Here is a 24,552-nt window from a genome sequence, read left to right as displayed (position 1 = left end):
ATCTCACGTGTAACGTTATTCGATCTTTCAAAGTTGGAATATTGGGTACATGTCCTTCATACACAATGCTTTTAAGAAATCCTCACAGCCAAAAGTCACAAGGACTGAGATCAGGCGATCTCGGTGGCCATGGCATGGCAAATGCATGACTAATGATTCTTTTGTCAGAGAAATGTCGCAAAACACGCTGTACCTGAAGTCCGATGTGGAGTGGTGCACCATCCTGCATGAAGATGGTCGAATCGAGACATCCTCTTTGCTGCAGTTGTGGAACCACAACGTTCTGTAGCATAATGGCATACCTGTTAGCATTGATGGAACAGGTCACTGGTCCATTTTGGAGATTTTCCTCGTAAAAGTATGGACTGATGATAAAAGATGCCGTAAATCCGCACCACACTGTGACTTTGGGAAATTCGGGTTTTGCATTTCATAAACTGAAGAAAATTTGACCATAGCATATCCTGTTATGGTTAGGTACCAAGAGATGGAGGTGCTTATTTTCCTGTCTCTTCATCGGTTGCCACTTACAATTAGTGATAATCTTGGGCCAGCTATCTCTGATTTGCTACTGGTGGGGATTGAAATGCCTACTTAGCCTCCAAAAGCTATATAAGGTTAAAAGGCCTTGCCTACTCTTAAGGGAATAAAAGAGAATAAAAGGGAATATTTAGTTTTATAAAAAAACTCTTTCTGGGAACATCCGATTTTCTTAAATAGTAATGCAACCCATCAGTTATCTGTGATCTAGAACTAGGTAAGCTTAGAATAAAGCTTGCACTTCCATTTGCTCTAAGTACCAGCAACATCAATTTCAAATTCTATCTCAAGCAATAGTGAATGTGGAAGTTCTTTGCAAATCAGCCAGTGAAGGCCAATTCGAAACGTCAATCCCCAAAAGGGGACGTTCTCAGGCACTTCAACCCTCACCTGTTAAAATATCAGCATACAGAATCAAAACCTGAGCCACAGACCAAGGCTAGGGTGGTGACCAGAATAAAAAGAGGTTAAAAATATAGGCATATGACTTCACCACTGGTTAGTGAGATCTAGGATAGCAGATTAATGATGTATTTGAACATGCTGTTTCTGCTTGGTCTTTGATGAGAAACAGCTGTCAGGTCTGTGAAATCCAATTAATGCACTAATAAAAGCGAATACTCGGTATCCTGTGCAAAGTCCGTGTCTTTTAAGCAGTGCCATGCAAGTTTAAGGTAATCCTATGGCAAAGATTCATCCTCATAAACTAAAATTGCAAACGCATGTTTCATTTATTTGGTTTGAAAATTAGGATGGATATTTAATATCTACATTATATATTAAAATCAAAATCAGCTAATGCCTTTTATTCCCGTGTAGGGATTAGGCAAGGCCGTTTGAGCTCTATCTCACTTTTGGGACTGAGTAGATAGTTCAGTTTCCACTGGTAGCCAATGAGAGATAGCTGGACAAAAGCTATCAGTAATTTAACCGGCATGCAGTGAAGAGACAGCTAACAAGTGCTGCCATCTCGTGCTCGCTAACCCAAACACAATATTTTTAATGTCTTCATCGGTTGCCGTTTATAATTAGTGATAGTCTTGGGCCAGCTATTTACGATTGGCTACCAGTGGAGATTGAACTACCCACTCAGTCTCCAAAAGATAGATATTGTGTCTACTCCCTATAAGGGAGTAAAAGGCATTAGCAGATTTTTTTAATTTATTTAATATTTGTCAAATGATATTCCCAAAATGAAGTTCTGGATCTGCTAATGGATGGGGATAATATGGTATTTCCCCTAATTGGGTTATGGTGGACAGCTTAATAAGTTCTGTTCTCCACTTACTGGAATTCCCACCAGTCTGTTATTGGACATCTTCGGAAAGGTTTTCCTCTATTCCCCTAAGTTCTACTTTCTCACATTGATATCACTACAGGATTTCATGTTTGGAGTGCAGGGGTGAATTCTCCATGCTTGCTGCTCAAGCTCATTAATTGAGAAAGGAGTAATATTTATTTGTTAATAAATGTGTGCATTTATAAATATTCCATTTAGGCTTTTATTTTTGTAGACAGAAGACGTCTTAAGCTTGCGCGGCAATAATTGAGTTTTGCGTTGTGTATCGAAGGCCGATGCTTGCTCGTCTAGTCAAAGCTACCTTGGCTTGCTCGGTTGTAGGGGATTCCAGGTCCTCGCTGCAACACTGCGATTTCATGCACGCGCGCATAGCTATTTCAGCTCACTTCAGGTCGTCTTAAACACAGGCCATACGCAGTCAAAGTAGCTCTAGCCAGTGAGCTTCAGCCAGCCTTTACAAGAGTGCATGTTGCTTGGGAAAATTAAGTTACAACCAATTTTTTATGACGATGTTATTGGCCAATTCATAAAGAAGAAGCGTAGGGTAGAATTTGTATTCAAGTAGCTAAATTGAAAAAGATAGAGTATCATTTGTAAAATAAATGTACATAAATTTCTAAATGTATAGTTTTAAATGGTCTGTGATTCATTATTCCGCTAATCAGATTTTAATCACACCTCTCATTCCCTGAATGATAACAAGACCAGCATTCGCCCCTGTTGGAGTGTTCATGTTCCTCTGTGATAGCACATTGTCTTTTAAGCCAAACGGGCATCTGTCGGTATTTGGACTTACCTTCTAATCATTCCATACTTTTTGTAAGCAAACATAACAAATAAAGGTTCACAGTAAAGTTTATTAATCTTTGATCCTGGCAACCGTATTTCGAAATAATCTTGTCAGGTGAGACGTTAACTCAAATAAGATAGTAATCGTTTTAAAATTCGTTTAGAAACCAGGGTTGTAATAAATAATAGATGCCTTACAATTACATTATAAATTGACTCGTCAAAGGCAAAAAACGAAACGTCTTCTCAATTTCCACATTTCGAATGCAGTATCGCCTGAAATAACTGCGCTCTCTCTTGCTGTCTGCTCGTACTATGGGCTTCTTCTCATTGCCAGTTTTACTATATATAATTTGTTATAATTTCTCTTACTATCCATAGGATAAACATTTTAACGGTAAGTTTTAAAGCATACTGAATTTTAATTAAGTTATATCCCCAAGTACCGTTTATTCTTAATAAAATTCCCTTGAAAAGTGTTAAAATTGAATTTCTGCTGGGCACCTCTGCTTCTCATTCACGTTATGTAATCGTTATCGGAAACTGACGACGCCAATTTTAAACGCACAGCGTGCTCACTATTTCTCACTTTGTTCGTTTTCGTGCCAAAAAAAGAAAAAAAGTTATTCATATTTAGTTACAGATAGGTCATTTGTTGCACTTGCAGTCATTTAAGGGATTAGTGGTGGGTTACGTGTATCGTGAAGATAAGTGAATAATTGTAGCATAACAACTGCGTAACAAATATGTTTATTTTCTATTCTTAGTTTTTTGTTTTACTGAATAAAGTTTGTTTTTTTTTTTGATAAAATTCGGACGGTATAGCATTTTAGTAGTGTTACATAAGTTTAGTGTTTGCTACCATTTATTAACAATACAAGCGTCTTTCCCAAAGATTTTCAACACCTCTTTATAATTGATATGTCTGTCTGGAAAAATCATGGGGTTTTTGTTGCTGAAATATGTTTCTCTCTTAGTAATACTATCATCATAATTATTTTGCAGAAGTCAAATTTGAAAAATTAATTAGATAACGCAGTTTATTAATTACAATGATTTTAATTAATGATATTTTCAGATTCAGATTTGGTTAATAGAAATGACTTTTGTTGTATATCTAGAAATGTTGAAACAGCGTTTTATTTTATATATATATATATATATGACAGTTAAGGTAATATTCTGCCTTCGGCGTATTTTTGGATCTTCTTTCCCAGTTATTTCTCAAGAGCGAATTACATTTTTGTAGGTTTTGGCTCGTAAACACATTTTATTGTGAGAAACCAGTATAGCAACATAACCGGTAGAAATTGTCGATTAACTACGAAGGTTAGCACTGCTCTTTCAAGAGTTCGTCTATTCTTTTTTTTTACTAACAATTTTTTTTGTATGCGTAGTTTTTATTTTGCCCAAAATATACTTTTTTTTTCTTTTTTAATCATTAAGGAAAAATGTGCAGAGATAAATTTATTGTGCAGTGAAAATTGGTCAAGTTATTTCTACTAATGAACATTGTTATTAGATGAGGATATATATATATAAAAAAAAAAAAAAATCTGCTAACGCCTTTTTTATTCCCGTATACGGGAGTAGGCGAGGCCATTTAGCCCTATCTAACTTTATATTCACTTTTATTATATATTCATATAATGAAATGCGAAGGATTTTTTCCAGCAAAGCCCTGCATATGCACAAAACTAATGATTGCACAAAAATTGAGTCTGAGGAGGATGGAGATTTATGATAATGGTGTGATTGGAGCTTGTAGATGTTTAGAGGAAAGTGGAGGTAAATCGCGCAAAATTTAATTTAGCTTTAAAAGTTGTGGCAGAAAGGTGTAGAAGAAAATGAATGTGAATTGCATGGTCAGATTCATTATTGAGCATAGGAGGAAGGTCGAGTATTTGGGATTTACAGCTGAAGCAAGTAAGGTTACGAGATCAGTGTATTATTTCTGGAACCTTTGCTTGTTTTGTGGGATGAAATCATGAAAAACAAACCTGAGTTTGAAAGGAGGAAGGAAAGGGAATTTATAAAATTGTTTTAGGGATAGTGATTCTTGGCAGCATATCTGATCTCAACCTCAAAACTTATTCATAGTTTTGCAGATGTGTCTTAGATTTCAGGTCAAGTGGTCCCTTTCTCTCATATAATCAGTCTTGGTCCCCAATTCTTCTTTTTCTATTTTTTTTATATCTATGTAGTTATAAAATTTGTAAATCTATGTGTTTATTTATTGGTTAAGAGTTTGAGATAAATCATGCCAAAAGTTTTTTTGTTTGTTTGTTTAATGAACTGAAGACAGAATAAGAATAACTATAGTTTAATGACTTCCTTGTTTTGTCTCTGTCATAGAGACATTACTGGAAATACTATATAAGAAATATTTTATTCACACAAACAATACAAAAGTGAACTGAAAGTGATTTGTTGGGTGAGAAGTCCAAGAACTGCTCCTTCCCATCATATCTTGGGGATTTTCAAGCAATTGTATTTTTATTTATTTATTCAGGTCAGGTTGGTTTTTAAGATTCACTGGGGATTGCAAAGTAGCTGAAGGAGATCTGACCATAATTGTAGTAGCACATGTACTAATTATGTTTTCCAGACACAGATCTTTTTAGTTTGTCCATAATATATTGCAAGTACAAGGACCTTTATGCACACCTAGAATTTGGAGAGGAAGCAAATGAGAGCATCTAACTTCATACAAAGTTTGAAAGCTGTAGTAATTTTTTTTATTATTTTTATGTTACTCCTATCAATGAAAGGTTGTAAATCTTTTTTAAAACTAACCTAACCTATGAATGTGGCCGTGTGAAACTTCCCAAGATATCATCATCATCAAATTCCTGCCATGTACCCTCAAGGGGTGTACAGGACATGATAGTACTACATGAAAAAAATTACATCATTACTAACTTCCTATCTACAATTTTCCTCCAAATCAGTCTGTTACTTGTCAAGACTCCAACATTATCAGATCTTATATTTCTATCGTCTAAGGCACTTTGTACCATATCAATCCACCTATATCTTGGTCTTCCTCTGGGTCGTTTTGCTGCCAACCTGGCAGAGAACACTTGTTTTGCTAATCTTTCCTCGCCCATTCTGTTTAAGTGACCATACCACCTGAGATTAGCTCTGCTAACGCATTCCTGGATGCTGACAATGTCAAGTTCTTTCCTAATATCCTCGTTTTTAATATGATATTGCCATTGATGCCATCTATTCACAGCTCTAATCTTACTCAGGACTCTCATATCTGCAGTCTCTAATCTTTGGTCAAGTGTTTCACTTCTGACCCAGCTCTCAGATCCATAAGTTAAAACTGGTTTGAACACTGTTTTGTATACAGCTAATTTAGTGTTCCGACTAATTTCTCTCTTATTCCATATCTTCCCAAGATATTGGAAACTAATTATTAGACCTTCTGTTCAACACCCAAGAGCTCTTAAACAGTGGCTATTAGGGTGCTCTTTCCTGAAACCTTTTTTGGCCTAATTATTTTCACTTTGTTTTTATGTGGCTTATATTGTGTTCCTCAAATAATGTTCTCTGTTAAAGAGAAAAAAATATTGGAGTCATTAATTCATTTCTTGCTATCTTCATTAAACCAAAAAAATTAGCTTCAACCAGTTAAGCCTAAATATATGCCACCAAAAATCTGTTTTTTGACATATGCCAGAGCATTATTACATCTGACTTTAAATCAGTCAAAGAAATCTGTTTGTGTCCAGTTTACTTTGTCAAAAAATGGTATTCCTGTCACTAACTAGTATTTATTGGTATGCCTTTGCACATGAGTACATATCAATAAATACTGGTTAGGAATACCTCATATCCAGCATGTAAATGGGGAATCCATTCAGCCTTGAAGATGATAAAAGATTGAGATTAGTTACTAATTTCTAAAAAAAAATTATAATAATGAAAAAGCACTTTATTAATGCCCTACCTTCTTATGGGGAATGAATTTTGTCTCAATTCAGTCATCTTATTATAATCTTTTTCTCATGAAGTCTGTCCAGAACTTATGTTTCTCCTGCAGTCATAGAAACATGGAAGTTACCATTGGGTTTTGTAAGGTATATGCTTTTTATCATAATAATATATTGGAAAGATTTAGTACCTCTATTCAAAATCTTTCCAATATATTCTTACAATATTTTGCCATATACTCTATTGTTTTATTGGGTAAAAGATATAGAAATATTAAAAATACCAAGCCCATTCAAATCCTTAAAATTATAGGGTTTTCCCACCAAAAAATGCTGATTTTAATGCAGATATTTTTGACAAAGTGGTTGCTAGTTTCTTAACTTGAGATATAGAAAGTTTTTTCACTTGGTTATAAATTAAATTAAAAATGCCAAGAAATGATATTAATTGCCTTAGTATCCCATAATGTAAAGCACACATCCTTTTGGGTGCACATAATGTCATGCATTATATGATATATGTAACTATGACTTCTGCATTACTTCTGGCTCCCACTGACAAGACTTTAAATGAAACTGGTCTGGGTAGTGGCCCTTACCATAACACAGCATTATACACACACCCCAACTTATGTTTACTTTGAATTATGGGATACAAAGGCAATTAATGTGAAGGCATTAGCTTCTGTATACAAGTAGTCTAGTCGTGAAGAAACTTGACATGCAAACTTTGTTTGCTTACTCTTGGATAAAGGATTAAACAAGAATATAATTTCTTGGCATTTTTAATTTAACCTGAGATAGTTGTTTACCTACTCATTTTTTGTGTATATCTGCTCAAGTCATTTTAATCTGTAACTATCATGATGGTGATATGAATATTTCCAAATTTTATGGAAGTGACTGATTCATGTAGTGAGAATTGAGGTGAATCAATCTAAATATTAGTTATGGAATTATTTGTGGTAAAATATCCAGTTATTTGTTGATGAATTGGGAAGGACAGTAGTTAGTAATGAAGATGTAGATATGCAAGATGATATAAATAGACTGATAATATGAGCAATGGATAATGGTTGTTGGTGTCATGTGGCAAAGCATAAAGTTATGCACTTTGGGATGAAAGGATTACAAGTTGTGTATTATGTCGATGATAGTGGACTGAGTAGTTCCAAGATGTCACACTGATGTTGAAGAACACACTGACAGTTATAGATAAGGTTATTATTCCTCTTTATAAAGAATAATTTGTTAGGAATTTGGGTATGTGGAAGTGTTGGGATTCGGAGGTGAGTGACCAAATGGTGACTGGTGTGTGGAGTATTCTCTGTAAGAATAGGATAAAGGTTTATAGGTTACAAAGTGTAATTGCTAGGTGGAAATGAGGGGTTATGACAGAATCATATGTTAAGAAAAATTAAAGTGAGTTTCATGACTTATACATGTAAGAAAAATTATATAGAATTTATTCAAGAAACTCACTTTAATTTTTTTTAACAGAATTTCATCCAGTGTTATCTGGACATCATCTGGAAGATAGACCATTAACTACATTCAAATGAGTAATCAAAATAGTGAGTCATAAATCATGCATATATATTAGCTCGTGGCTCAGTTGCAGCTAAAGTATATGATATTATACTATTAGAGTTGAAAGGAACAATTGTAGCAAGTTGTGTAGATTAAAAAAAAAATTAAAACAAAAATAATAATAAAAAACTTATGAACAGTTAATAGTAATCACTTCTCAAAACTTGAATATTGGCATACAGTCTAATTGATTTAGGTTCGGATGATTTCTTAGTGTTTTGCATGTTTCAAGGAAAAGGCAATTGAATTTGAACTGGTTGGAGTGAAGAGGTTTTGTCTGATTCAAAAGACCTCTTTGCCTAGTGTCAAAAGTGTGAGAAGCAAGACCACACTTGTCAGATTCCAAAATGTAATATAGTCTTGATGTTCTTTAGTTCTAATCAAGCCAGAATGTCCGGTCTCCAAAATAGGAAAATGACATAAGCAGGGTACTTATGTTAAGAAAGAAGTAGTCATCCTTGTAAGTTATTATTATTGTTTTACACCTCCAGGGAGTTCAAGACTCATCGAGGGAGGACACCTACTCTACAGCTCTGTTTCCACCACATAACCTCATTATCTACTGTCCACCACCACCAGTATTTTCACAGACAATCACAAACATCCATGCCCAAGGTGGGATTCGAACCCACAGCCTTTTGGCTGGAGAGTGGATACGCTAACCACTCGGCCAACCAGGCTGGCTGTAAAGTTATGTAAAAGTGGTGAACAAGGGCCTGAAGACTGTTTTTTTAACTTGGGGAGTAGTGTATGAGTGGAATGGGTTACCAGAGGCAGTCATGAGTGTGTTGTTCAATATTATGTGAATTAATGGTCAGTGCGGGTATCCTGCACTGAGTCTTTCGACACCTTTTTGAGGTTTCCATGTAATAATGATTAGGCTAATCTTTGCAATAAATGTATGTCAAGCAGCAGTATAATCTATTTAAACAGACTGCCAATGTTGTAACATACATCTACAGGATACCTAAGAACTTCGTTGTTTCTGAAATAGGTGAGTGGGTAGAAAAGAGCCACTTTCCTGGCCACCACATAATTTTGACTTTATACATTTGACCATCCTTGATTTTTGGGGAAAGTTCTCAAAGCAACATTCATTTCCAGGCCTATTTTTGTTCCCAATTTTTTATTTTTTTTCATTTACCAGATTATATTTGCTATTGTGGTCTATTATAGCAGCTGAAACAAATATTTGCTTATCTTGTGAGTTATTTAGTAAGAAACTGGCAGTAAATATGGCATATTGAAAAAGATTATTATTATTACCCAAGACTCCATAGAGTCAAAGACTCATCTGGGAGGGCCTTTTATCATACACGCAGTCATCATACCTCAAATTTGAGTATATTTAAAGCACACTCAAATTCGATGCTGACACCACACTCTCAGGCAAGGCATTCCAATCATTCACAGCTCTGCATGAAAAAAATCTCCTTCTCACTCCCCTACTCACATCCTCTTTATACAGTTTCCAGGGATAACCTCTGGTTCTCCCCTGATCTCCCACTATTTTCTGTAGAACCTCTCCAGCATTGATCCTATAACAACCCCTTACTAACTTGTAGGTCTCAATCATATCCCCCCTCTTCCTCCTGTCCACCAGGCTCTGCAAGTTGCATCTTCTTAATCTTTCCTCATACTTGACATTCCAGAGGTTACCTTAGTCACTCGCCTCTGGACCCTTTCCAACATCTCTTCGTCCTTCTGAAAACCAGGTGACCAAATCTAGGCACAATAGTCCATGTGTGGCCTAATCAAAGCCTTATACAACGGAACAAGAATCTCCCTACTTCTACAAGTCAGTGTCCTCTGCATCGTTCCCAGAAGCCTTTGTGTTGTCTTCACAATTTTGGCTATGTGTCCACTGAATTTTAGATTATTATCCACTTCTCTTATTTCCCTCACCTCTAACAATATATCCTCACCAAGCATAAATTCTGCATCCCATTTTTGTTTTCAAAATTTTTAAATCTTACATTTTGCAACATTGAAATCGCATTCCTGTGCTCAATCACTCAGTTTATTCAAGTCTTCTTGTAAGGCCACAACATCTTCACTACCCTTCATGGTTTGTCCCAATTTTGTATCTTCTGCAAACAACTGAATATCTCCATCCAAATCTTCTCCAATATCATTAATATACAAATTAAACAGTAATGACCCTAAAACAGACTCCTGAGGTGCACCACTAGTGACTTTCTTTTTCCTGGATATCGCTCCCCCATATGCAACTTGTTGATACCTATCAGATAGCCAGTCTCCAAGCCAATACACTAATCTAATATTCAATCCCATCCAGTCTAGTTTGACTATCAACTTATCAGGCAGTAATCTAACAAAAGCCTTAGCAAAATCTAAATATATTACTGTGTATCCTTCTCCTGTGTAGAAGGAAGCTGTCACCTTATTGTAATAAGTAGATTACTAAAATATGACCTCCCTTTAGCAAATCCATGCTGTCCATCAAAGATAATACCATGGTTGCCAACCCAATTCTGGATCCTAGTTCTCACAAGCTTCTCTAGTAACTTAACCACAACACCTGACACACAGATAGGCCTATAATTTGATGCTTGAGTTCTATCACCTCCTGTATGAAGTGGCATAATCTTGCACTCCTTAGGAACTTGACCCAGTGCAAGACGCGTATTAAAAAATATGTCAAGGCTGATGCCAACTCCCTGGCACATTCCATCAGAATACATGGTGGTATATTGTCAAGTCCCACATCCTTATTAACATCTAGTTTGCTCACCTCCCCATACACCTCTTGCCCACTTGTCAGTCTCTCCTCCCCATCATCATCTGCTCTCAATCTCTCCATGAAGTCACATTCACAAGATTGAAAGACCTTTATGAACTGCTCATTAAGTATCTTCGCCACATCTTCCACAACAGCTGTGTTTATACCATTTTCTCCAATCAGTGTCATCCTTCCATAATCATTCTTTCTTTTGCTGGCTACATATTGAAAGAACTCCTTAGGATTCTTTTTGGCTTCATTAGCTAACTGCTGTTCATTCCTCACTTTAGCTACCCTCACCAACCAAGTCACCCTCCTTGCCTGGTCTTTGCAATCCTCATGGAATTGGTTATTTCTACTTCTCTTATGCTGCCTCCATAATGTCCTTTTTCTCTGTCGCATGCTTAATCTCTTTATTCATCCATTTCACACCTACCTTATTTAACTTTCTCGCCCTTGGAATATATTTAGACATTGCATCTACTAGATAGTTTTGAAAATCCCCCATGCTACATTGATCTATTTTCCAGCTAACTCCTCATTCCATGCTACACTCGCAAGCTGTCTCCTGAGCTCTTCATAATACCCCTCCCCCTTGTAGTTCCACATATACCCTTTTCTCACAGAGGTCCTCACACTGCTGGCACCCACCCAGGTAATCACCTCATGGTCACTCTCACCAAATGGTGGATGATTTGACACCTCATTTATAATTACATCCTCTGATGAGATGACCAAATCCAAGACCCTCAATCCTCGTGTGCCCTCTGTTACATACTGTCTGAGGTAGTTATCCCTCAAAAACTCAAGAAATTCATTTTCTTTACTTCCAGTTGCTATCTCATCATTCTAGCCATAATTAAAATTGCCCATAATGATCACTCTTTTCTTATTTGCTTGGCTAATTTGATCATACATTTCATTATCACTGCCATCCACATTACTTGGTCTATAACAACATCCAATCAAATATTTCATTTCATTCACCTCTATCTCACACCATACTGCCTCAGAACCACTGGCACTATTTCCCCTTGCATCTCTACTTTGTATGGCCATAACTCTTTCTCTATCATCAATAGCACTCCCCCTCCCTTTTTACCCCTTCTATCCTCACGAAACACATCATATCCTTCCATCTCTGTCCTTCCATCCTGTCAGGATGTCGTCCTCTTCTAACCATCTCACTTATTCCAACAATTTTTGGGTGAACAGACTCAATTAGTGCAACCATTTCATCTGCCTTGTTTCTCACACTTCTAGCATTTATATACAAACACAATAGCTCATTCCTGGATCTACAGCTAGTTCCACTGATACACTCATTCGATGTGATTTCTCCATGCTTAACTCAGACCATTTCTCTTTCTGCTTATTCATTTTAGAACCCTCTTCAATTCCAATTGTTTCCTCTTGATCCCAGGTCATCCCATTCCTTTCCTGTCTACACATGCTCTCACATCCTCTTGGAGCATCCACCTTTCTCACGCTGTGTACCCCTGTCCACCCTGAGCTTCCCCGTTTCCCTGTTCCTCTTCCACACCCATTCTCTCATTTTCCGTACTCATTCATAACCACCTTTTCAGCCTCTCCTGTCTTTGATACATTCCCAAAGATACATTCTTTGGGAAAATATTCTTCCTCCTGTTCATTACTACACCTTGTTAAGTGGCATAAAAATCTGTCTTTTGTAAATTACATGTGTACTAATAGTAGGTGAGTCAGCTGCAGATAGTGTTGCTAGAAGCAGGTGCAACGAGTGCTATGAGCAAGGGAGCAGAGGAAGTAAGAGGTAAAGTGAATGAACAGAAGAGAGCAACTGGTGAGACTAAAGTGGTTGTAAATGGGAATAGTAGTAGTGTGAGAGATAACCATGAGAGAACAAGAAAATATAAGATGGACAGGAAAATGGTGGGAGGGAGTTGGGATTGACAGAGAGACATCATATGAGGAGAGTGAATGTGTGTATGGGAATGGTCAACATGGAATAGGATGGTCTGAGATGTAAGGAGGATAGTTGAATCTGAGGATATATATATATATATATATATGGGGTGCTTAAGGGTCAAAGCTGTATAACTGAGAGGAGACCTCCACATAGCCTTTAAAGGAATGCGGAGAACCGACCAGGGCTTCTGACCTAATGTCCAATCCTCACCTTCTCGTAGTGCACCCTGTTGGGTATCTATCTGGATACTGAACAAATGAGGAGGATGGGCTGGCAATTTGGGATTTAGCCGACCAAATTGTATTTTTATTGGCTTAAACCAATATAGAAAATGATGGTAAAACATGACAAAATTTCATGCTGCCTGGGGCGTCGCCTGGTTAAACAAGGCCCCCGTTGTTTTCGCCAGGGAACCAGGGCGAACAGCGAAAAGTCAGCTACTGGAATAAATCTGAAAACACATCCCAACTCAACATCACCAGAGTTAAGGATCGGTACTATCAACATAAGAAGCCTGAATGGCAAAGAAATGGAGCTAGCTGAAGAATTAGATAAGTACCAGATTGACGTAATAGGGGTGACTGAAACAAAAAAGACAAACTGGTGAGATCTTTTTTTGAGCAATAAATACAAAATGTTATACTCAGGAAATGAAAGTCAAGGAAAAGGAGTAGCCATAGTATTCAACAAAAAATATGAGGCTAATCTTCTTTAATGGCAGGCAGTCTCAAGTAGAGTGATGTGGGCAAATATCAGAATGGGGGATTGGACAGTGAGACTTATTTCTGCCTATGGTCCCACAGAAGGTTCTACTAAGGTAGAAATGGAGGAATTTTTTGATGCTTTAGAAAAAGCAACTGACACAATGAAAAAGGAAAAGTTGGTCCTTGTTGGGGACCAACAAGGAACAACAATTAAAATGACAAAGACAATGAAAATAGGTAGAATTGTTGAAAATGTCAACTGCGTTGTGAACAGGGAACCTGTGGAACAAGTAAAACATTTCAGCTACTTAGGAACAATTTTTAGTGAAGATGATAAATTATATGTGGAAATAGACAACAGAATCAACAAAGCTGGTATGGTAGGAAGTCAATTGAATAAATTCATATGGAATAAGAGAGAAATTAGTTGGAACACTAAATTAGCTGTATACAAGACAGTGTTCAAACCAGTTTTAACTTATGGATCTGAGAGCTGGCTCAGAAGTGAAACACTTGACCAAAGATTAGAGACTGCAGATATGAGAGTCCTGAGTAAGATTAGAGCTGTGAATAGATGGCATCAATGGCAATATCATATTAAAAATGAGGATATTAGGAAAGAACTTGACATTGTCAGCATCCAGGAATGCGTTAGCAGAGCTAATCTCAGGTGGTATGGTCACTTGAACAGAATGTGCGAGGAAAGATTAGCAAAACAAGTGTTCTTTGCCAGGTTGGCAGGAAAACGACCCAGAGGAAGACCAAGATATACGTGGATTGATACGGTACAAAGTGCCTTAGACGATAGAAATATAAGATCTGATAATGTTGGAATCTTGACAAGTAACAGACTGATTTGTAGGAAAATTGTCGATAGGAAGTTAGTAATGACGTAAATTTTTCATGTAGTACTATCATATCCTGTACATCCCTTGAGGGTACATGTCAGGAAATTGATGATGATATATAGGATAAATGGTGATAAAAAGGCAGTTGTGGATGGATAAGTGTGTGGAAATCACAACTGAAAAATGTGGCATGGATAGGACTGGTTATAGAACTAAAAGTGAATTGCAATGTTTATTTACAAATGCCAAGAGCATCAGAAAACAGAGTTGAGATGGTTTCATCGATTGAGTTCATTTACCCAAAATGGATAAGGATGACATCTTGATTGGAATAGAAATGGTATGATGTTTTTCATGAGTATAGAAAGAGCAAGAAGGAATCAGGAGTGTTGCTGATGATATGTGAATTATGTCCACACAAAGTGCAGATGCAAGAGGGAAATAGTGGATTGGTTTTGAGTCCACCAGAGATTAACAGAAAGTGATATTTAGTTGGATGTTGCTTATAGACCAGGGAATGTGGAGGGTGGTGATGAAGAAATGTATAAGCATGTTGGATTAGTGAACAAAGGAGTGAATCGTTATGGGAGATTTTAAGTGTGGTAATAATATAGATTGGAATGAAGAGATGGCATTTTGTTCAGAAAATTAATTTCTTGAATTGTTGAGAGAACTATCTTAGGCAGTATGTATGAGAGGGCATGTGAGAATCGAAAGTCTTAGATGTAATAATTTCATCAGAGGATATGATTTTGAGTGGAATGTAACATTTCCCTCCAAGTTGGTGAGAGTGAACATTGGGCGGTCATCTGGGTGGTGGCCAGCCATATGACAACTTCTGTGAGAAGAGTGTTAATACTCTTTGTGATGGGGCTGTACCAATTTGTTTTACTCTTTAAAGAGGTTTTTTTTTTTTTTTTACACTGAGTGTTAAGTAAATTTTACAAGAATTCAATCTAGTTGGTACAATGACTTTTAACTCTATTCCTTTTAGAATCCAGGAAATGATTGATTCAAGATGATCAAATAAAAAAAAAATATGTTATATGTTATAGTTTATTAAAATCATTATTATTAAAATATATATAAATATAAGATTTTGATAGACTGCTGCACAACAAGCTGTTAAATAAATTGAAACAGATGGGATTGGATAACAGACTTCTGAGTTGGATCAATGACTGACTGTCAGATAGCTATCAGAAAGTTGCATATAGGGTTGCAGTATCCCAAAAGGAAGATCCCAAAACTGACCCCTGTGGTACACCAGGGGTCAGTTTTGGGACCATTGTTGTTCAATTTGTATGTTAATGATATTGGGATGGGTTTAACTAGTGATCTGCAGCTGTTTTCAGATGATGCAAAATGGGGAGAGCAATGCAGAGTCAAGAAAATGTTATGGCCTTACAGGAGGACTTGAATAGATTGCATGAATGGGCAGGTAAGTTAAATGTCAGTTCAGTGTTATGTTACAAAGTGTAAAGTTTGAGATTTGGTAAGCAACAATGGGATGCAAAGTATACACTTGGTGGTGAAACCTGAAAGAAAGTAGAGGAGATGACAGATCTGGGAGTGGTTGTGGACAAGTGTCCCTGAAATTCACAAGTTGTGAAGATGTCACATCGGATAATGACAGTGATGCAGAAGGCCCTGATATGCAAAGATATAGAGGTTATAAGGCCTTGATCAAGCCTTGTGTGGATTATTGTGTGCAGATTGGGTTGCCAGGTTTTCATGGTGACGAGGATATGTTGGAAAGAATCCGCTGAACATTCATAAAGGTGGTCAGTGGTCTTTGGAATGTGGAGTACAAGGAAAGATTGAGAGAATGTAAGTTTTCAAAGCCTCGTGAATAGGAGGAAGAAAGGAGGAGGGGGGGGGGTATGATTGAGACATATAAGCTAGTCAGTTGTTGGGTTGACATGGAAGAGATTTTTCATGGAATGGGAGGGGGGTGGAACAGGAGACCATCGCTGGAAACTGTATAAGGAGGATGTGGGCAGCTGGACCTTTGCATGGAGGGTGGTTGGTGAATGGAAAGCATTGCCTGAGTGTGTTGTGAATGTCAACATATTAAATCAGTTTAAGGCATGTTTGGATGAACTTTTTGTGCAATTGTGTGTACCTCCCATGCTGAGTCTCTGATTTCATGGAGGTCAGATGTTAATTATAATAATAATATTTAATGAAATTAAAACTAAATTGTCATTAAATTAATATCTATAAAAACTAAATGGCCTTCTAAATTAAAACTGTACATTAGATATCTTCTTTATCTTTAAAGGTTTACACTTTCAGATTTCACTAATTACATCATTTGTTCTGATAAAATAATTAATATCAGCATCCTTGAGACAGAAGATGAAACTTTCTATTTTGCATTTCTTTGAACATTGAAATAGAACATCTACTTAATATCTCCTTTTATTTACTATTCACTTGTTGGCAGTCTCACTTTTCCAGTCTAAGGATTCCAATGTTAAGATTCCCTTTTCATAATCCTCTATTAATATATTCTGACTGTCAAGTTTTCTTAAACTTCCTAAAACAAAATTCTCTAGTTTGAGTTCTCAAACTTCCATCCTCTCTTCTTGTTTCGTCTGTTACCCAGGTACCGAACACTTTTTCTGTTTGCTGTCAATCACCCATCAACCTCTTCAGTGAGCATGCACACTTGTTCAACTAAGCAACAAGTGAGAAGTCACTAATTGCTGACACATTGTCATCATCATTATCAAAAAGAGAATGTCTATGATGAATGACAAACATCACATTACACTTAATAAATGTGAATTACAATGCAGAATCATTTGAAATTATTACAATGATTCTTTATAGTAATTCACATTTGTTAAAGTGTAATGTGATATTTGTCATTCATTATAGATATTCTCTTTTTGCTATCTGATATCTGGTAAGTATAATAAATCTCGCATACTTTACATTTCATTTTAAAATAAACATCAATATCAGGCACATCGTAAGTGTTGATTATATGTAGTTACAAAACTAAAACTAATAAACTCTAGCATAGAGAAACAATTGTAAAAATATTCATAATCATAAATTATGATTATTTTTACACAAGGATATATGTGGAACTACTAGGCCAGTGATTATGAGAAGCTTAGAAGATAGCTTGGTGCTATAGCATGGAATGAGGAGTTGAGGAGGGAGATAAATGCTGTGTGAGAACTGACCAAGATATATTTAACAACATTAATATGTGAATGTATTTCAAAGGTCAAAAGGCTGAATAAGGTAGGTGTCGAAGTAGGCAGACAGCATAAAATGAATAATGGTAACAGTCAATTGCATGAGGAATATAAAGAACAGACCAGGAAGGTGACTCAGTTGGAAAGGACAGCAGAAGTGCAGTATGAGCATAAATTAGCAAATCGGACCAAGAAAACTTCCTTCTGCTTGCAAATTTTGCAAGTAGCAGGAAGAATGATTATTGTAAGATGATGTTAATGGATAAAGATGGCAGAATGGTTAACTGCTCCAGATGACATAATTGAGGTATTCATTGAACAGTTCATAAAGATGTTTCATCGTCATCAGCATGAAATCATGAGAATCTTAAGTATAGAGGAAATACTGAGTAGTTGTACGTGACTGAGCTATGTACATTTCAATTTAAACTTATTCAACCCTTAAACAAAAAACTCATAATGTTGTTTTTTTCAGTAAATATTTGTATTTAAAATACTGACAAAATTTTAACTCTGATTTATACAGGTTCAGCTATTCCATTATATTTTTGAGACACTATTATTTTCATCTCTGATAAAAGAAATACATAAATATTTTTCTGCGTTCACCATTAGCCTAGTGCTGTGTTATTGGAAGATGAGTCTCTTGTTGATAAAAGAAATACATAAATATTTTTCTGTGTCCACCGTTAGCCTAGTGCCATGTTATTGGAAGTTGCTTGTTGATAAAAGAAATACATAAATATTTTTGTGTCCACTATTAGCCTAGTGCTGTGTTATCGAGGATGAGTCTTATCCATCATGCTGATTTTAAAAGTATACAGCAGATTGAATTTTTTGTAAAGTTTGTATTAGCTAAATTAGATGAACCAAACACTGAATTGTTTAAACAAAAAAAAAAGTTTATATATATTTTAATGTAGTTACTTAATAATCAGTGATATGCAAAAAAGTTGTGAATTTTTCAAATAACTCCAATGATAAGTGTATTATAAGATGGAATTGTATAAATATGGACTGTATATAAATGGATTTGATGAGAGTCAGCTGGAGAGGCTGTTGTTGGAAGGAAGAATAATGATAGAAGCAAACAAGTGATTTGAAGAAGTAAAAGGTGATGTGGAAAAAACAGGATAGTAGGGCAGGAAATGCATGAAAAAGTGCTTGTGAATGGAGAGTAGTGTGAAGAAGAAGAATGAGAGAACAGGAAGGCAAGACAGAAGTTGCACTGAATAGAGAGAGATGCAACATGAGAGGAACATTAATAAATAAATGCATGTGAGCAGATAATAAAGGAATATGATAGCCTGGAATGTAAGTGGGAGCATTCAAATCTGGGAAAAAATGATGATATATGTGGAGATAGAGGAGAAGCAGCCAATGAAAAGTGTGGAATCTTGTCAGATAGGTGACATGAGTAGGACTGCTTTTATTATTATTATTATGTGACACTGTAAAATCTCTTGTGGTGAAAAATAAAAATATATTTCACCATATCGATTTTACATAGGCCATAAAATACTTATAATTAAAAGTGTATATAACCTACTGTGATGTAATAAATTTTGTAATATAATGTAAGAATAACCGTATGTAGAACCATAAGCAATTGTAACAAAATAAGATCAGACAGGATCAGTGCACACTCAGGATTTAATCTTCGAGGGGGCTGAGCACTCATGATTTAATCTTGGGAGGGGTTAATCGAGTTGAGTAGACAATTTGAGAATACACACTACGCTTTGCATGCGACCTATGACTGAGCATCTGCAGTGATCGCCAATACATGATACTCATGATCTCCTCTGACCCAGCTCAGACCAACGAAGTAGTGCTTGGTCTGCCTGAGCACTGCTTCATTCACCTTGTGTTCACAGCAGCAGCGATTCCCAAGAGCTATAGGGTATTCCCACTTATGTAACCACTAATTCTAAGTAGAAATAGAAGACACGACACAACATAAATAAAAAAATTAATTTTAGTTAAGAAAAGATTTTTTTTTTAATTTTTAATGTTTTCTTTCCTTTTTCTTTTTTTTTTTTTTGGGGGGGGGGGGAAAGGTCCCTCGGCCCCCTCCCTGAGTGCGCCACTGGACAGGATAAGGCGCTAGTAAACTGAAGGTTAACAACAGTCTCAAAGCTAACCGGATTATGAGTTTTGCCGCCTAAACCTAACTTAAATGTGGGTGACGTAAGGGAGCTTCCAGTAAATCTGGGAAGTTTTGGAAGGAAGGCCAAGGGATGGCAAATGATATATAAGGTGGAGATTGAGTGGCGAGAGCTCTCTTGTTTTTTGTTCCTAGGCAAGCTTTTCAAGGAGGGGAAGAGCCAGGGTCCCGTAAGCAGTAGTTCCGGAGATCATGGAGAACTCTCTAGTAGTAGAAATTCTTCAACGAGTGTACCGATCCACATGTGTGCTGATTTGTTGCAGCCAAACCAGTTCATGACATCGCCGAAGAAATGCAGTACTGTTACAAGGAGGAAATTGCCAGACGACTACCGTCGGATAGTGCCCGATCACAGCCGTTGTGCAAGTTTAAAAAAGGAACCAGCAGAGTTCACCCTTAACCCTTTAGGATCCAGAACTGTACTTGATAGTGTGAGCTTGTAAAGTAAATTGTTTTATGTTAATTGCCTAGATTGTGTGTACAGATGGTAGATGTTGATTCTGTGGAATCAACATCTACAATTTCAACATCAACAATTTCTGTGAAATCCGAAAGTTAGTTTGAATGTGTATGATAGAATACTGTAATCTTGAATATTACTTATGTTATCTAATGCTTAGAATGTGTTGAGTATAATTGTGCCTTATATAATTAGATAGAGAGCAAGGTTAAGTATGCAAAAATCCATCCATACGAGTCTTGCACTTGGTCAAGTCCCTAAAGAGTGGAAGGAGGGCAAGATTGTGCCACTTCATAAAGGAGGTGATCGAACTCAAGCATCAAACTATAGGCCTATCTGTGTGTCGGGTGTTGTGGTTAAGTTGTTGGAGAAGCTTGTGAGAGCTAGAATCCAGAGTTGGGTTGACAACAATGGTATAATCTTTGATGGACAGCATGGATTTGCTAAAGGGAGGTCGTGTTTTAGTAATCTACTTACTTATTACAATAAAGTGACTGCTTCCTTGGACAGAGGAGAAGGATACACAGTAATATACTTGGATTTCGCAAAAGCTTTTGATAGAGTGCCTCATGATAAGTTGACAGTCAAACTAGAGCAGATGGGGTTGGATATTAGATTAGTGCATTGGATTGGAGACTGGCTATCTGATAGGTATCAACAAGTTGTGTATGGGGGTGCAATATCCAGGAAAAGGAAAGTCACTAGTGGAGTGCCTCAGGGATCTGTTTTAGGGCCATTACTATTTAACTTGTATATTAATGATATTGGCGAAGATTTGGATGGAGATATTCAGTTGTTTGCAGATGATGCAAAGTTGGGAAGAACCATAAAGAGTAGTGAAGATGTTGTGGCCTTGCAAGAAGACTTGAATAAATTGAGTGATTGGGCAAGCAAATGGGGGTGTGAGTTCAATGTTGCAAAATGTAAGGTTTTAAAATTTGGAAAACAAAGATGGGATGCAGAATTTATGCTTGGTAAGAATATATTGTTGGAAGTAGAGGAAATAAGAGATCTGGGAGTGATAGTGGATAAGGATCTAAAATTTAGGGGTCACATCGCCAAAATTGTGAAGACAACACAAAGACTTCTGGGAATGATGAGGAGGACACTGACGTGTAGAAGTAGGGAGATTCTTGTTCCATTGTATAAGGCTTTGATTAGGCCACACATGGACTATTGTGCCCAGATTTGGTCACCTGGTTTTCAGAAGGATGAGGAGATGTTGGAAAGGGTCCAAAGGCGACTGACTAAGGTAGTTTCTGACCTCTGGAATGTCGAGTATGAGGAAAGATTGAAAAGATGTAATTTGCAGAGACTAGTGGAGAGAAGGAAGAGGGGAGATATGATAGAGACCTACAAGTTGGTAAGGGGTTGCTATAGGATCAATGGTGGAGAAGTTCTACAGCGAATAGTGGGAGATCAGGGGAGAACCAGAGGTCATCCCTGGAAACTGTATAAAGAGGGTGTGAGTAGGGGAGTGAGAGGCAGGTTTTTTTCGTGCAGAGTTGTGAATGATTGGAATGCCTTGCCTGAGAGTGTGGTGTCTGCAAGGAGTTTGAATGTGTTTAAGACCCGGTATGATGAGATGTGTGTGAGATAAAAGGACCTCCTAGATGAGTCTTTGACTCCATGAGGTCTTGTTTAATAATAATAATAATAATAATAATGTGTCTAATAAGTTGAGTATAAATAATTTCTTTGTCTAATGCTTTAAGTTAATTGTTTTAATGAATGTGTGGAGTATCAGGCATGTGATATGCCCCATTTCTTTTGTATATAAATTGTCTAAGTTAAAATAAACATGTTTGGTTTTGTTAATAGCTTGCCTGATCTTTGTTAATGCACTGTCTCACAAAAACTAATCGAACCTGTGTGACCTAAGTAAAGTAACAGCCACGACTGAGTAATTCGGAGTTGCTTGAGAAAAAAATTGATTTAAGGGGTATTATACGTGCTTAGCTAAATTATTCTCTTTTATGTAAAGAAAATATAGAAAATTCTTTTACACAATCCTTAATGGTGCAGTCATTAACAAAAAGAAAATTTTTAAGGATTAATACATTTGAATTATGGCAATGTAGATTAAGGATTTGGTCCCAGCCAGAGGCTTTTCCTAAGTCTACGATACTAGCATGTGTGAGAGTATACTTTACGGCATTGAAAGTGGAGGAAAAAAGCTAAGTAGATTACTAAAGGATTAAAGTTAAATAATAGTATTATACATGAGTTAGAGATTAGAACATATAGGCTAATTTAGTTTAATGCTTTATCCAAGTTTAGGCAAACAAAGTTTGTGCCTGAAGTATGTTCAGGACTGAGGCAACTCGTGGTAAAGGTGAACCAAGCTCTCATCACTCCTTGTCTTATTATCTCCCATAATGCAAAGCACATCTCCTTGCGGACATGTTATTATTATTATTCAGGCCTCCATGGAGTCAAAAGACTCATCGTGGGAGGTCCTTCCTAAGAACATAAAGTCTGTCAAGACTCATCGAGGGGAAGTCCCCCCCCCCCCTAAGAAACACAAAGTCTATCATACCACTCCTTAAACTCATTGACCGTTCTCGCTCCCACCACTCCATCAGGCAATGCATTCCACGGTTCAACCACCCTCCACACAAAGAAACTACTCCTCACCCTCTTGCTCACAGTTTCCTTTCATAACTTCCAGGGATGGCCTCTTGTCATCACTCCTTCCCGCTGTTCAACCAAGTGAAAGAACTCCCCAGTGTCAACCCTGTAACCACCTCTCAACAGTTTAAAAGTCTCAATCATATCACTTCTCCTTCTTCTATCCACCAAACTCTGCAGTCCACATTCCCTCAGCCGATCCTCATAACTATGCTTGTACAGTCCTGAAACCATCTTTGTCATCCGTCTTTGTATCCTTTCCACAGTTAATTTATCCCCTTCAAACCCTGGGGACCAAATCTGAGAACAATAGTCCAAGTGTGGTCTGATCAGAGACTTATACAACGGAATGATAACCCTCATATCTCTGCAGGTCAATGTCCTCATAATTGCAGCAATCCTCTGTGTTACCTTCACCACCTTTGCAATATGTCCCCTAAACTTCAGGTTTCTATCAATCATCAACCCCAGATCTCTTGTCTCCCCTACTTCCTCCAGTATAACTCCTCCCATAGAGTATGCAGCATCCCATCGATGTTTCCCAAACCTCAAGACCTTACATTTTGCTGCATTAAACTGAAACCCCCATTCATTTGCCCATCTATCTAGCTTATTTAAATCCTCTTGCAGGGCTACCACATCTGCACTATTACTAATAATCCTTCCCAGCTTCGCATCATCCGCAAACAACTGAATATCCCCTTGCAATCCACTGGCAATGTCATTGATATAAAGGTTAAACAATATAGGTCCTAGTACTGAGCCCTGTGGGACCCCACTTGTAACCCTCTGCCTCCTTGAAACTGCTCCACCATACACAACTCTCTGATACCTATCAGACAGCCAATCCTGAATCCAGTTGACCAATCTGACATCCAGACCCATGTGCTGCAATTTAAATATCAGCTTATCATGTGGCACCCTGTCAAATGCCTTTGCTAAGTCTAAGAAAATTGCAGTATATCCCTTTCCCTCATGTATATGCATTAAGGCCACTACCCAGACTGGTTTCGAGCTTTATTGAGGTCTCGTCAGTGGGAGCCAGACCCAGAGGAGGTGATACCAAGGTGGAAGCAATGGAGATATCATCTTTACCTATACAAGTTGCCAAAAAGTGTCTCACCTTATTATTAAATTACTCTGGATTTAGAGAAGGATGTTGGATGTTCCCCTCCCCCACACTTGGTTAGACTATAATAAATGTAGTTTAATCCTTTATCCAAGTGTAAGCAAAAAGTTTGTGCCTGAAGTATCTTCAGGACTGAGGCAACTCGTGGTAAAGGTGGGCCAACTTCTCATTACTCCTTGTCTTAGTATTCCCCTATAATGCAGAGCACATCTCCTTGCAGACATGTATAATGCTATGCATTGAGAGAAGGGCCACTACCCAGACCGGTTTTGACCTTTAGGCATTTTGTACAAGCTTAAGCAATCACGAAAATAACAAAGTAAGAGCAGAAATACATTGAGTTAAAAAGTAAAGCAATAAAAAATAAACTATAAATTACAACTTACAGAACATTACAACACCTTTAGGGTGTTGTAATGTTCTGTACCAACTCTACAAACTCTGTCTCCACCAACTACAGCGAACCTCATCATCTACACCAACGCCATCTACTGCTCACCACCACTAGTATTTTCACAGACGATCACAAACATCCATGCCTACCACG

At 37.1% G+C, this 24,552-nt stretch overlaps 1 protein-coding gene across 1 annotated transcript in view; it reads left to right on the top strand.

The window, feature by feature from the left end:
* Positions 1-2,907: 2,907 nt before the first annotated feature.
* The window catches only part of LOC150110685 (influenza virus NS1A-binding protein homolog), a 281,744-nt gene continuing 260,099 nt past the window's right edge, over positions 2,908-24,552 (top strand). The window contains exon 1 of the mRNA XM_090404830.1: positions 2,908-3,026. The gene's annotated coding sequence lies outside the window, so the exon portion shown is untranslated. The remainder of the gene's footprint in view (positions 3,027-24,552) is intronic.

The sequence above is a fragment of the Typopeltis vanoorti genome, chromosome 1, assembly GCF_054136105.1.
Source record: "Typopeltis vanoorti isolate ZY-2024b chromosome 1, IOZ_Tvanoo_1.0, whole genome shotgun sequence".
Lineage (NCBI taxonomy): Eukaryota > Metazoa > Arthropoda > Arachnida > Uropygi > Thelyphonidae > Typopeltis > Typopeltis vanoorti.
The sequence above is the reverse complement of the archived record's forward strand: the minus strand, read 5'-3'. Positions and strand labels throughout refer to the sequence as shown.